Source organism: Sorex araneus, chromosome 2, assembly GCF_027595985.1.
Source record: "Sorex araneus isolate mSorAra2 chromosome 2, mSorAra2.pri, whole genome shotgun sequence".
NCBI classification, from domain to species: domain Eukaryota; kingdom Metazoa; phylum Chordata; class Mammalia; order Eulipotyphla; family Soricidae; genus Sorex; species Sorex araneus.
The window spans coordinates 105,350,699-105,365,462 of record NC_073303.1 but is presented as its reverse complement, the minus strand read 5'-3'; the positions used below and the strand labels follow the sequence as shown (position 1 = coordinate 105,365,462).

Below are 14,764 nucleotides of genomic sequence, written 5' to 3'. Positions count from 1 at the left end.
TACGGTATATTTGTGAGAGAATTTGCATGAAAGGTATAATATTGTAGCCTTATTAGAAATCTAGCTGTGACCCTGATCACTGCCTGATTTTTGTTTTTGTGTTTTAATATCCGTCCAGCCTTGTTTATAAGCATTTAAAAATTTATTGAGATACTGTGGTTTACAATATTGTTAATGGTGGTTTCTCATCTATATGATTCCAACACCACACCTCACCAGTGTGCCCACTTCATCCCCAATGTTGCCAATGCTGAAAGGGTTTTTTTGGGGGAGACTTCCAGGGTAACATTCCAGGGGGACTTTCAGGACAACATTTTGAGAACCACTAGCTAAGGCCAGTTTCGCTACTGTGCCCATTTTACAGATGACAAAGTCATGGTTCTGAGTGATAAAGCAATGTGCCCATGGCAAATGGAGGAAATTAAGGTTTTGATCAAGTCTGTGAGTGCCTAGAACCAGAGTTCTTTAGTTATTGCACAGTCACAATGAATGATTCCACTTTCTGTTAACCTATGCCCCATACTGATCTGGGAACAGCTCCAGTGCTTCTCAGGACTATTTGAGTATCACCAACTGTGCCTGAGATCCTACTCTGTGCCAGGCACTGTGCCAGTCACTGAGCTTGTCCTTCCTAGGCATTATCCAGCCAAATCCTCACCATCATCTCTCCTGTTGATATCACTTCTTTTTGTTCTATGGATGACAGCACGATGGCTCAGAGAAGTTAGGAAGCATCTCCACAGTCAATCAGCTGAAAGGAGTATAAGCAGATACATACATACGTATGGACATGTGTATACACATAAATAGCCCACGAAACAAAAGCTAGTTGATATCATGAATAATTTTAACAGTCTAAAGAGGACAACCTGAGACAGAACATATTGAGAATCACCACCTGAAAAGGATTTTTAAAAATTAAGGAGCAGTTGGCATATACCAACGGAGTGCTCAATAAGCATTCACTTATATCATATTATAATGATTGACTTTAATGCTTCCAAATCACACGAGACATGGGGCTGCCTACATTGCCTACACATAAAGCAAACTGAAATCATAGTCCTGGTTGGATTCCCTGCTCTATGTTTTATGGAGTGAAAATTCAATCAGTCCATGCTAAACTTTGAACAGTGCAAAGTCACTGCATCTCATAAATCCTCATAGTATCCATGAAACTCAAGTGTCTTGGAGATATGGGGGCCTGGTAGACACCAGAGAGTTTGCTCTGCTTCTCTGAATCCCTGATCCTTCCCACCTATGAGTCTCTGGCCCAGTCCGAAGCAGTTGGAAATGAGATAGGGCATAGGCAGCTTGGCTTATAGCAACCCTGAGTGACTGACAATGAAGTAGAGTTGCAGCATCAAAGGTAAATAGCTTCCTTAGCATGTCTATGGTTTCCATGGAAAGAAACTGGGAACCATACTTTGTTTTATGTTTTTGTGTGTTTGGACCACAGTAGGCAATGCTCATGGTTTATAATCATGAACTATTAATCAGTCATAAGAAAAGAGTCCCTATTGTCATAGGCAGCAACATACTCTTAGGCATGTTATACTAAACAAGAGAAGTCAAAGACAAGAACTAGATAACGACCAATGTGTGAACTCTGAAAAGAAGTTGAAGCAAAGAGAAAGAGATAATAAAATGGTGACTCTTAAAGTGAGGCGAATAAGTTCAAAGGCGTTTAAGGGTACACACTTGCCAGGGAAATAGCTCAAAGGGCTACTGGAATACATGTGTAGGCATGCCCCTGCAAAAAAATACAAACTTGTAGCAAATAAGCTTACTACAAACAAGTAGAGAATAAGTCATAGAGAGCTAATGTGCTGTATAAGGAATAAAGTCAATAATATTGTAGGTAAGGAGGCAGTGTGATCAATATCACTACAAACATATCAAGTGATGCAAGTCCGCCTCAAGTTTATGGAATTACATGTCAAATTTATGTAATTTTTTTCTTTACACAAGATCTTGAAAAGTCCATTGAGAATGACTGAGTAGGGTTTGTTTTTACTTTTACTCTCCTGCTACCCCCTTGAGGGAAGAAAACAAGGAAAGATAGAGTCCCTAAATTAAATTCTAGTGTTAATGGAAAGGATCATCGCTGTAGGCTTGATATGAGTTTGAGAGAGATGCTGGGCCACCTGGACCATAATCATCAAGAACATTCTTAGGATGGCGGAGTGATTTCATCACCGCCGCTGTGCTCAGGAGCTATACCTGGCTGTTCAGGAGCCACTCCTGACGGTGTTCTGGGGACCATATGGGTCCCAAGATCTAACCGCAGGCAACGAAAAATGCCTTAGCGCCCGTATTATCTCTGCAACCCTCAAGAAGTTATTAACAGAATCCCTTTTTTGTTCTGTTTGGGGGCCACACCAAAGGGTTCTCAAGACTCACTCATGACTCTGCTCAGGAATTACTCCTGGTCGCGCTGGGGGGTCCTAATAGGTGCCAAGGATCAGGTAGGCTGCGTCACAACAAGCAGCCTGCCCGCTATATTATTATGGCTACAGCCCTTCTCTGAATAGATTCCTTTAAGATGAAGGAACCGTTGGTCTCTCTGGTGGGCCAGCATCCTGCAAGTGCCCATCCTACAGGTGCCCATCCTGCAGCATCCAGGGCGGGTCCCATTTTAGGTATGCACCGATAGGGGTGGGGGGTGGGGGGGACACTACGACACTATATCAGTAATAAACAGAAGCAGGCCAGGAAGAGAATTTTGCATAGCAACCATTTTTATTACAAAAGAAAAAGAAAAAAAAGAGTCTGGGGCCTCCAAAATTATGGTACAGACACTGGAGCCTTCGAGGGAGACCTTAAGGCAATCGTCAAGCTGCTTTCTTCTCCCCAGCCCCAGGAAGCACAACTGTGCAAAGGTCACCCCAGGAGCTGGCCATGCGGGCAACTACCAAAGCCAGCCCTCCCCGCGCGGTCGCTATTCTCGACTCGAGCCACTGCGCCGCGCTCGCACCGGGCCACCTGTTGCCGCCCTGCGCCCAGAGCCGAGTCGCAAGCCGCCGCTAGAGTTCGTTCTAATTCCCCGGAGCAGAGGCTGGCCGGGAAGCCGCGACGCTCGGCGGCCCTCGCCTCCTCTGGGCGGGCGGAGACTCGGCGGAGCCTCCCAAGCCCGGGCTCCCTTTGTTTTCTCGAGGCTCTCGGTGTCCCCCCACGCAGACCACCAGACCGCGTCCCTCTCCGCCCCGCTCGGCCCGTGCGCGCTCGGGCGGCAGCTCACCGCCTTGGGAAGATACGAGCGCATCGAGATACCCACGGAGGAGGGAACGCAGGTCCATCCAGCGGCGCAGGAATGCCAGGGCGCCGACAGGTGGCCCTTGAGATTGCGACACGGGCGCTGGATTCCCCAATCCGGGTTTAGCACGCCTCCGCGGAACACCGGCATGGTTTGCAAGGCGCGCGGGACCCCAGACGCAAACGCACGGTTCCCGAGGCTGCAGGCACAGGGCAGCGAGATGCTCCTCCCGCATTGGCACCGAGACGCGTGAGGGAGGGAATCGGGTAGGTGGGCGGGGGTTGGGGACGGCGGCCTTGGGGATCCCCTCCCGTCGTGACCAGCCAACCCAATTTTGCGCGGAGAGAAAGTTCCTCGCTTTCTCCGAGCCTGACGGTCGCGGGAGAACCGCGGCCGACGAGAGTTTCGCTCGGCTCCCAGGGCGTCTGTTTGTTTATTGATTCCGGAGGGGAAAAGTTTGAGGCTTTTGAACCCAGCTCAAACCTGGCGCAAGCGGAAACCTCGGAATCTCCCCCCACACACACCCCCGCCCCCACCACCACCCCACCACCACCACCCCGCCCCTCCGCCCCGCTGCCCCCCTCCCGCAGCCAAAAGTCATTATATAAGCTGGGGGCGGGGTTGGGAGGTGGTGGCTCTTCCTAACCCTCTCGGGTCCGCGGAGTCCTCTCTGGAGCGATTCGGGAATAAATGTAACATTTTAGAAACAAATGTCACTGTTGTTATTATTTCGCGGAAGCCGTAAGACAGAGGAAGTGCAAGGCAGAGTCCCGGGCGCCAGGCGCCCCCACCCGGGTCCCCCACCCCCGTGCGCTGTCGCCCTCCGGGCGCAGGGTGGGAGTCCGGCGAGGGTCTGGGTGTCACCGGGTCCCCGCGAGCAGCCGCGCCCCCCGCCTCCTCCCCCACCCCGAACTCGGCGTCGGCCGCTCCACGTGGTCAGGATCAACAGTTAGTTGAGCTCATCAGTGACACCTTGAACTTTTCATAAAGAAAAGGAGTATTGCAGCGGGGAGACTCGGGCCGCCGCTCCGGGTGGCTCCGAACAGTCCAGGATGTCGCTCTCGTTTCCCCTCGCAGAAATGCCACCGAGTCCGTTACCGCGCTCAGACTTTGGAAGTTAATTTACAGCAACAGCAACCACCACCGCCGTGGCCGCCCCACTCCACGCCCCGAACCTTGGCTAGTCACCAGTGCCTCCAGGTCCAGCTTCTCCCTCCCACCCCACACCCCCCCCCCCAACAGCTCCCGTCTGAAAATGACATTTCGCCGGCGTCTCGGGAGGGGGGCTGGATTTCACTTTGCAACTTTCTGCGGAACCCGAGCCCGGGGTGGCAGCTCGGGTTGGTGGTATCGTATGCAAATACGCATGCTGACGTTACAGATCATGTGGGTTTTGGCGTAGATTCCCCACTGATCGAGACATTTTCCCCCCCTCTTTTTTTTTTGCCCCCCCTTCTTTTTTTTTCTTTAAAAAAAAATTTTTTTTTTTCCTTGCTCGCCACTCTCTCGTTGCGGGGGCTTGCGCGGTCTGTGTGTCTGGCAGGCTGGGCGCTCGCGGCTCTTTCCCACGGAGCCCGAGCCGGGCGCCCGGAGGGGAGTGGGGAGTGGGTGGGGGGAAAGCCAGCAGAGTTCCATTTTGGAACGCCCGTGCCGCGTCTCCGCGCTCCCGGCCCGGGTGTCCCCGCGCTCGCCGCCCCGGCGCAGGTAAGAAACTTCGCCCCGGCGCCCAGCACCCCCTCCCCGCCCCCCGCGCCCGCGCATCGGGCGCCGGCCACTCACTCCAGCCCAACTTTCCCACCGCCGCCGCCGCCGCCGCCGCCGCCCGGGCTCCCGAAAACGTGCGGTTCCGGGGACTTGGCCGCGACTGTGATTGGAAGTGGGGTGGGGTGGGGGTGCGGGAGGAGGGAGGAGGAGGGGGTGCAGGCTGGGGCGGGCTGAACGTGGAGGTGGGGGGGAGCTGGGGAGGGGGGGAGGACATAAGAGGATGGAGGGGGTGCATCATTTGGGGGGGGAGGGGGGAAGAGTTTCGATTGCAAGTTTGGCTCCCGGGGCGCGGGAGCGCGAGGAGGAGGAGGAGGAGGAGGAGGAGGAGAGCAAACATGTCTACGTTTCCCTATGTCGACATAAGCCACAAAAAAATATGGCGTCCGCTTTCGACAGGGCGTTACGTAGCCCCGACTCGCCTTTTATTCCTGCCTTTCGCCGCCGTCTCGCGCGCCCGTCTGCGCCCCGCCGCCGCGCGGGGGTGCGGGCGGGGCGGCCCCGGGACGCGGCCCCGCGCGCGCCCGCCGGCTGGGGCAGGCCGGGGGGCTCGTGTCTGCTCCCCTCCCTCCCCCGCTCTCCCCGCTTCTCCCCTCTCCTGCCGGTGACGATTCGCCGTAATGTGGTGGCAGGAAGCATGACGCCGTGGGCTGAGGCTGCCGCCGCTCGCCGCGCTCCTGGCGGCTGCAGGCGGCGGCGGGCGCCCCGGCTACCTGGCGGGGGCAGGGCCCGAGCGCCGCCCCCTCGACCCCCACCGCACCCCCGACGCCCTGCTCAGGTGCCGGGGAACTCCTGTGGGGAGGGGTCCCCCGGGGTGTGTGTCTGTGTGTGCGGGGGGGGGGGGGGGGGGGCGGGGAGTGAAGCGCATACCCTCCCCCCTCCCGCCCCTCCCCAGCCCGCTCCAGCCCAAGTTCACCCCGGGCCCGGCAGTTGGCGCTTCTCGGCGGCCCCACGAGAGGTTCCTCGCGGCCGCGGTGTCCGCGTCTTTGTGGCATTCCCGGGACTCGCTTCTGCAAACTTGACCTTATTCTCGGCCGCTGGTGCGCGAAGTTGGGAAACGCGGGGGAGACATCGCCGGATAACTACCTCCAGCCACCAACTCTCCCCATAGCCTTTTCGCTGCGGGGTGCTGGGGGGACACGGAGGAAGAGGGGGGTGAGTGGGCAGGCAAAACTTGTCCGGGGAAACCAAATTGTGATTTGCTCAGGGCACCCACAGGCTGATGGGCTTCACAGCCAGGTTGGCAGGGGAGCCGGGAGATGGGGTCTGGGCCTTCTGTTGGTGCAGGGGGAGAGGGGGAAGGGGAAGGGAGAGAGGGGTGACAAGGACTTTCTCTGGACCCACTCCAGTTTGAAAGAGTTGCTCTTGAGAGATCACTAAGTCATTTTCCCGAGACTCTCTCTCTACCTGCCCGCTAAGGATGGCCTTCTCTGCCCGCGGTTAGCAGCCGCCAGGTCTGAGGCAGGCCCGATGGAGCAGGCAGTCCTCCTCCCTTCATCCCTCTTACACTCATCCTCTGAAATGCACGCACACATGCACAGGTGCTCGCTGAAATGAAGGGGTGAGAGTCCAGAGCCCTTCAAGGTCTCAGTCCAAGGGTAGTTTTCCTACTTAGGAGGACACTGAGTTGAAGCAGTTCCGATCCAGGGCAGTCCAGTCGAAAGGCACTTGGATGACAACCAAGTGGAATAAATATCTTCTAAAACGGCATATTTCTTAGTAAAAATAGATGAATGGAGTCGCCGCGGGGCTCAGAGGGGACCAATATAAAGGTTTGATTTACGTTTTAAGGGAAAGTTATGCGAAGCTGTGTACATGCCTTTTAAGGTCAGGGGGTGGGGGTAGAGAATCTACAAGGTGAAAATGTGATGAAGCTGAGCTGCTAACCGGACCTTTGATCTGGGGCCACATGCAGCGGTGCTTTATGAACACTTTGGTCCTTGGCTGTTTTCACGCGCTTGCACAGGCATTCTCTGGGCCTGTGGGATGTCTAGGGCCCAGCTCAAGCTAATCAGGGAAAGTAACTCCCCATAAGAGAAAAATTCAAAATGACACAACTGTTTCATTGACACTGGAAAAGGGTATTCTCCTGATGTAAATGGGGTGCATCTGGATAGGTGGTAAGGAAAGGGGACTTCTCCCCAACTGTGTCAGCCATAGACATCCACATGTGATTTGGTGGGAAAGCCACGCTTTCCACAAAATTAGTAACCACAGTGTTTGGTAACGGTTGCTAATGCTTAACTGTTTCAGAATGTAGGCACAGTGCTGTCTGTTGGATTTATCTTTTCATTCTCACTATAACCCGATGAAGTGCATGCTGCTGTTTATTCTTTGAACAAGCATTCTTGGGATCCCCAGTCTACAGCTAGGGAAGGAAGGACGGCCTGGAGAGAGGAAGGAGTGGGCCCTAAGCTACACAGCAGAAGCTAAGTCACGGTTCAAAAGTCTGCTTTCCAAAATAACTTTAAACAGGCCACAGCAGTCCCGCAATGTGGGGGATTAGATTCGAAGTAAAGGGTCAGGTGCAAACAGTTCAGGCCCAGTGTCTTCCGGGGTGAATTCCAGAATTTTCCTGCATTTTGTTTCATTCATTTGTTTAGCAACTATACGTTGATTTATTTGTTCATCAGCAACTATGGTATTCATTACACTAATAGGAGCCTGCAGTCATTAAGCACAGAAGCCATTCTAAGTGCTTACAATTAAACTATTTTGTCTTTGTGACAACCGTGTTGGATAAGTGTTCTCATCCTCTCCTTGCTACAGACGAGGGAGCAGAGGCCTGGAGGTCCTCTAACTTGCCCGAGACCAAAGAGAGAGTTAGCCAAGTGCCAGCCTCCAGACCAGGACCCCTCACCCTTTCCCCTCACTCTACCGTGGGTCCTTTCCTTCCATGTCTTTGGTTATAACAGTGATGAGACAAAGCAAGCAAAATAGACATAGTCCTGGTTGACTTTGAACCAAACGATTTTATCGGAAGATCTGCTTCAGGTATGTGTCATTTTTTTCTGTTGACGTTTTCAGGAACCAGCAGGTGATGAAGTGAGGAATTAGGGGCTGCAGATATCTTGAAGATGTGGTCTGAGAGACGCAATAAACACCTCAGTGGAGCGGAGCCAAGCTGGCTCCGGGCATTGTGGAGATGCTGAAGTTGGGTTGAGGAGCCCCCTTTACCCTCTGGGCATTTGAGTAGACTCACGGGAAAAACCTCATGAGGGCCAAATCCAGGAGGACTAAGAGAGAAAATTATCTTCTGTGGAAGCAGAGGGAAGGATGTAGTTTGGGTTCTCTGAGGACGTCACAGAGAACACCCCAGAGAGGGTAGCATCCAAACCCACCTGTAAATGAGATGGACCGGATAGCATCATGTGAATTCGGCAGCTAGGAATAAAATCACCACCACCATAGCTTAGACACATGGACCTTATTTGTTGTAGACAAGAGGATAAATGAGACTATATCTCAGCTGTGCTGTTGGGGACCCAGGCTCTGTGTTTCTGCTCTTAGCACACAGGCTTTTGGCCTCCTGCCTGTCGTCTCCCAATAGATAGCAAAGTGGCTGCTGCGCCTCCAGGCCTCACACCTGCTTTCTAGAAATGCATAGTGAGTCAAAGAGCGTGTGCCTCACATCTCTATGGCTTTACTGCCCTGCTTGGGGAGAGCGTCTCTCTTGAGGATGTACTTACCCGGGTGAACGGAACTGTGCCTTGTGGCCATCCAAACCTGCTATGGATGGTAAAGAACTTACTTTTTACATTTAAAAAAATTTTTTTTGGTTTGGGGGCCACACCCAGTGATATTCAGGGGTTACTCCTGGCTCTGCACACATGAGTCATTCCTGGCAGCGTCTGGGGGAATCCTATGGGATGTTGGGGATTGAAACCAGGTTGGTTGCATAAAGCATTTACTTTTAAAAAGGAATTTTGTACTCCTGAACAAATTGGGTTCAACTTATAAGCCGAAGGGGTAAATAGAGGAACAGTTTCTTTGGTTGGCTGATGAGTTATGTGTGGCCTCAAGTAAGAAGAGGTAGGGAGGTTTTCCTGAGGAAGGTAAAACGAAGTCCTGGGAGCCATTTGTATTGTGGGAGTTTCAGGATGTGTGGGGGGATGCAGGTGAGGGTGTGATGCAAGGACGGTTGTTCAAAGATGATGGGAGAGGTGGGTGTTTTCATCTTTTCAGGAACTGGGGAGCTATGGCAGCCTTCTAAAGAGGGAATATTATGAGTTTCCGAAAGGCAAGACTGACAGTAGGCCTTGTGGAGATAGCAACTTGGTTCTTATTTGAAATAAAATGAATTCTGGAAAGTTTTAGACCAGGGGACCAATTTTGCCTTAGGACAAAAAAGAAGACAGCATGCAATAAGAAGCTGAGGGATGATGTTAACCCTGTGTATCCCAGCTCTTACGAGAACTGACTGCTCTCCTTTACAACCGCTTTGTGAACTAGCCCTGCCTCCCCTGCCCTCCACCCCCACCCCACTGACCACCCCCCTGTCCCCAGCACCACTCTGTCTTCCTCTTCCTGTCGGTCAGGTTCTGGAGTCCAGAAAGTCCGCCCTTCCTCGGAAGAACAAGGACAGACATCTCTGATTGTCTTGGCTCAATTTATTACTTTTATTACTCTGGGCTATAACTTCACCTCCCCAAACCTCCCTTTCCTTGCCTCTAAAATAGAGATCATTCTAGCAACTGCCTGAAGGGTGGTTGGGAAGCTGAGGAAGAAATTTATGAAAGGGTTTGGCACAGTGCCTGCCACAGATTGTGCTTGGTTACCTGTCATCCCCAACCCCACCGCTGCGGGCAAAGCTAGATGGGATTTTGTTGTACCATTAAGGGGTCGACTAATTAACATGCACGGATTTTAGCATCAATTCGAAGAGCCAAAGCGTCCCCGTCTCACTAGTCTTCCCCTCACCCCTCACACAACTGTGTTTATTTGTGGCAAGCCAGAGCAGCCACTGGGCTGGAACCTTCTTCTGGACTCTCCCAGGGAGGCCCTGAGGCCGTGTTCAGTTGGAGTAACGTGCTGTGTCATGTCCAGTCCAGAGAGTGCAGGTCTGGGAGGATGCTGGGCTCTGCACATGCGCCCGACAGAGACATGCGTCCACCATAAGCTGGACATGGTGTTTCATGTGGACAAAGTGGTTTCATTTATCACCCAGGGTGGGGGGAATCCCCTCCAGTCCCCCTCCCCCACCCTCTCCTGAGCCCCCACCCCTACACTGAACAGGTTGTAATTTTAAGAACAGCCACCCACAATCTGTTTCCTGTTCTTCTACTTGTAGTAGTACAGTTAAGCGAGGTTGATTGACAGGGGTGTGAGTCTGTGTGTGTGTGTGTGTGTGTGTGTGTACACACACACACACACACACACACACACACACACACGCACGCCTGGATAACATACTCAAGGAGGAAAATCAGTCCCGACAGCAGCGTGTCAGCTTTTGCCCAGGCTTTCTGTGGCTGGCAAAGGGGAAGGTCCACACCCGGTTCACCTGGCAAGAGGAAACTAACAACAATCCTAGCCTCTGTCTGCTGTGAGATTGGGTGTGAGCAGTGGACGCGTGCATCCCTAGGGCCCGGAGAGCAGCCCCATTGAGTTAGTTAGTGGGATGCTCGCTGTGGGCAGCCCCAGTGGACTGCAGGAGAAAGGAGTCTGCCTGGAGAAGGGTAGGGGGGAGAGGTGAGGGAGTGCATTCCTGGCTGCAGATTTCACTTGGCTTCGACAGAGGCTTCAGCTGTAGCTTTTGCTGTCCAGAAGATCTGCAGGGAAACTGAGGATAGAGCAGAGTGTAGGTTAAGGAGGAGGCAGCAAGCAAGGACCCAGCAGGTATGGCCGTTGAGACCTGTGTTCAGGTGGACTGCAGAGAAACCCTGACCTCAGTCTTGTCCACTCTAGCTCATGAGAGTGGAAGAAGATGAGGCTCCAACAAAAAAGAAAAGAGAAAGGCAGGGGTGAGGAGAGATGGATCAGCAACTGCTGTTTGCAAGCGGGAACTCTGGGCTCCATCCCCAGTGCCACTCAGTGCCCTGAGCCCTTAGCCAGATGTAGCCCTGAGTACCTCCAGGGCACCTTCCTCCCCCTTGCAAAAATCAAAAATAAAAACAACACTCCCTCTGCACCCCACAAACACACATGGTATTTGCTAGTGAAACACCTTTCCTTTGCCACGTCAGTGTCAGACAGTCCGAGGGTGCGGGTGTCCAAACACAGGAAGCCTGGGCACGTTTTCCAGGCCCGAGACCTGTTTCCACACCCTGACCTCAGAAATGTTCCGTGGTTACTCAGAGTCACAGCCAGGAGGTCACAGTGTCGAGACTTGAACTCAGATGAGCCTGTTTTCAGAGCTGATGCTCTTAGTCACCACCAGATTTTTCCGGGGACCAGTCCCACCCCAGTCCAGTAGTAGGTGGGGGGAGAAGAGAGGGTGACCCTGGATTCCAGTGTGTGGTGGCCTGGGCACGGGAGAGCACATGCATATAGACTTGCATAGGTATGTCTGTGTGTGTCAAGTAATGGGGAGCCCCCCGTCTTTGCCTGTTAGCACAGTCTCCCCAAATAATCTCCCTCCAGGGAGACAATGCTTAAACCTCTACCTTTGTCTCTAGCAGAATATATCAGCGAGCAGTGGTGAGGGGGCGGGGGTGGGGTCTCTGTGCCCTTTCAGTCACATCCTTGGCTCTGGAGAACAGGAATTGGGGTGCTGAAAGCTGCCAGGGTGGACCCTGGGAAGGACCTGGGTGTCGCTCACAGGATACGGAGCAACTTTGCCAGTCAGAGGGGGAAGGGGTCAGCAGCAGCAGGCATTGGGAGGGTGGAGAAAGGCTGTGTTGCTGTTTTTATATAATAAAAGAGGATCATTGTAATTGGGAGCCCTTGAATCATAACATGCCTGCCTATGGCTCTCTCCAGCTGCAGAGCCATTGAGTTAAATAGCGCACAGAAAACTCCTTTCAGCTGATATTACTTTCCCGCTGTTCTTAAAATCTGAAACTGGGCTGAATCGCGGTAACAACAAAGCCGCCTTGGGCTCCCGCAGCCCCTGGGTGGACCCAGGGCCCCTGTGGAATCTCCCTGCCCCAGAGAGGAGGACGTTCAGAAATGATTGTCGTTCGCTCTGCCTCCTGGTCTTTTTGGAAACGGCTCTTTTAAGACATTTGCACGGAGCCTGCTGAGAGTGGGGGTGCCGGGGCCAAGTTTATTGTGGGTGGTGGCCCAGAGGGGGTAGGGTGTGTCTTAGCTTTGGGAGAGGGGGTGGAGAGAGGATCGCTGAGAGAATGCAGGGATAGTCCCGCTAGCCGCTGGACAAAGAGACCGGCTGGGCCAAGAGATTTCGGGAGAGAAGCACAGCATCTCCCCTAGCCTCTCCTAACAAAGAGCCCAGAGGTTTCCTCCGCCTGCTCCTTTCTTCCGGGGAACTTGGTGTTACAGAATTGATGCTGCGCCTGCTGTGAACTTCTCTGGAGCCATGCAGTTCCGGAGATCCGGAAGTCCTCACGTTCTTTCCAGAAACAAGGATTCTCAGGCCCATGGAGCCTCATCCCTCCCCACTGCCCCCCACCCCCTCCCCCCTCCATGGAAATGCTCTGGAGACTCCCGTGGGCTGGTGCAGACATTCCAAAGACCCTGGGCTGCATTCTAGTGTGTGACCGGACAGAATAGGATGTTGGCTGGACTGTAGCATTTTTAGAAAGGGGATTCATGGATCTCCTGGTGCAAAATTTATTGTCTTCTAGGGTCCCAGATGGGGGCTGGAGTGATAGCACAGTGGTAGGGCGTTCATCTTGCATGCAGCCAGCCCGTGTTTGACTCCTCCACCCCTCTCGGCGAGCCTGGCAACCTACCGAGAGTATCGCGCCCACCCAGCAGAGCCTGGCAAGCTCCCCGTGGTATATTCGATACGCCAAAAACAGTAACAATAAGTCTCACAATGAGAGACATTACTGGTGCCCACTCAAGCAAATTGATGAGCAAATGGATGACAGTGACCGTGACAGGGTCCCAGATGGGGATATGAGAGAAATGAGTCTCGTAGCAGCATAGTAGAATCAGAGTAGAATCAAGGAGTGTTCTGACTAGTAAAAACTTGGGGGTTCACTCAAGGAAGAAGGCCAAAGAGAGGGAGGGAAAGGAACTTGCACAAGGCAACACAATCACTTGGGGGCATAGCTTCTCTGCCTGTTCCCTTAGGTTTTCCTGGAGCACCCTGTTCCTACAGGTACCCCCCCGCCTCCACCACCTTCATCCTCTGTCAAATCAGCAAACACTGTGAACTGGTCACTAATAAACCAATTTCCCTGCCCTCAGACACTGGACTTTTTGCAGCCACAACTGCAGCCACTGACGTAGCAAGCCCTTCCCGGCCTCAGGGTCAGCATGGCAGGTCCCCCTGATGCCGGGATATCCTCACAGCTGGCCCTCCCTGGCGTCAGACTCATGTCGCTGAGTGCTTTTGTGGGTTAGTCCCTGACGCAGGAAGTTGTGTCAAAGGGGTCAGTTGGGGGCTGGAGAGATAGTAGAGGGTCTCAGGCAGGTGCCCTGCATGCAGCTGACCCCTGTTCCATACCTAGCACCACACAGTTCAGCAGTGAGCACACTGGGTGCAGCCCTGGATGCCCGGAAGCCACACTTCGGGGTGACCTGGAGAATCTCCAGGACAGCAGGGCCTGAGCAGTGCCACAGCCTCGGGCACTTGCATTAAACTGCCAGCCCTGCGGGCTCAGACCCTCCAGAAGGAGCACCACTGCTTGTTGCCCCCCGTCCTCCCCCAAAAGACTCTGCCAACCCCTTTCACAGGTGAGGAAACAGTTTTGGGAAACCCACTGTGTAAGGTTTCTGAAATTCAGGAAGCTTTCCAGCACTGGGTGTTTTCTCACTGATTTATTTATTCTTTTTGTGAGGGGCTGGGGGGCTCCCAAGTGGTACGCAGGGGCCCCAGTGACACTTAGTCACAGCTACTCCCTGTGACACTTAGTCAGCCAGACAGGATTCAAGGCTAGGACACCAGGATCAACATAGCTTTGACCCTTACTGTCTTTCCAGCCCCAAGTAGGTGCTTTTAAAAAAACTTATTTTTTATACAAATAGTCCCTTACACTATTCATGATTGGGTTTTAATCATACGGTGTTCCAACACCCATCCTTCCACCAGTGTACATTTTCCAGCACCAGTGAACCCAGTTTCCCTCCCATCAACCCCCACGTCCCTGCCAGCCTGCCTCTATGGGAAGCTCTCTCTCTCTCTCTCTCTCTCTCTCTCTCTCTCTCTCTCTCTCTGTGTCTGTGTGTCTCTGTGTGTCTCTGTCTCTCTCCCCCTCTCTGTCTCTCTCTCTTTCTCTCTATCTCTCTCCCTCTCCCTCCCTCCCTCCTTCCCTCCCTCCCTCCCTCCCTCCCTCCCTCCCTCCCTCCCCCTTTTGAGCATTGTGTTTGCAATACAGATACTGAAAGGTATGAGGAATATCCCTTTGCCCAGGACACAACCTCTCCTCCCTCCTTGCGCCTGTGTGTCTCCCAGGGAGAGGGCCGTGGCTCCCCCTCCATCCATCAGAACCTGTGGCCCAGCCAGCCAGCTGCCAGCACTGAGGAGGACAGCAAGGACGGGTGTGCACCGCTGCTTGGCAGAGAGCTTTCTCATGCACAGGGTTTACCCTGGAATTATTTGAGACGCCAACTGCATGCAGAGCGCATGCTCTGGCACTGTAGCCCGAGTCTTTTGCACAAAGACCCTGCAGACCCGTG

At 53.3% G+C, this 14,764-nt stretch overlaps 1 protein-coding gene across 1 annotated transcript in view; it reads left to right on the top strand.

The window, feature by feature from the left end:
- Positions 1-2,780: 2,780 nt before the first annotated feature.
- Positions 2,781-14,764, top strand: part of ZHX2 (zinc fingers and homeoboxes 2) — a 164,239-nt gene continuing 152,255 nt past the window's right edge. The window contains exon 1 of the mRNA XM_055127811.1: positions 2,781-4,960. The gene's annotated coding sequence lies outside the window, so the exon portion shown is untranslated. The remainder of the gene's footprint in view (positions 4,961-14,764) is intronic.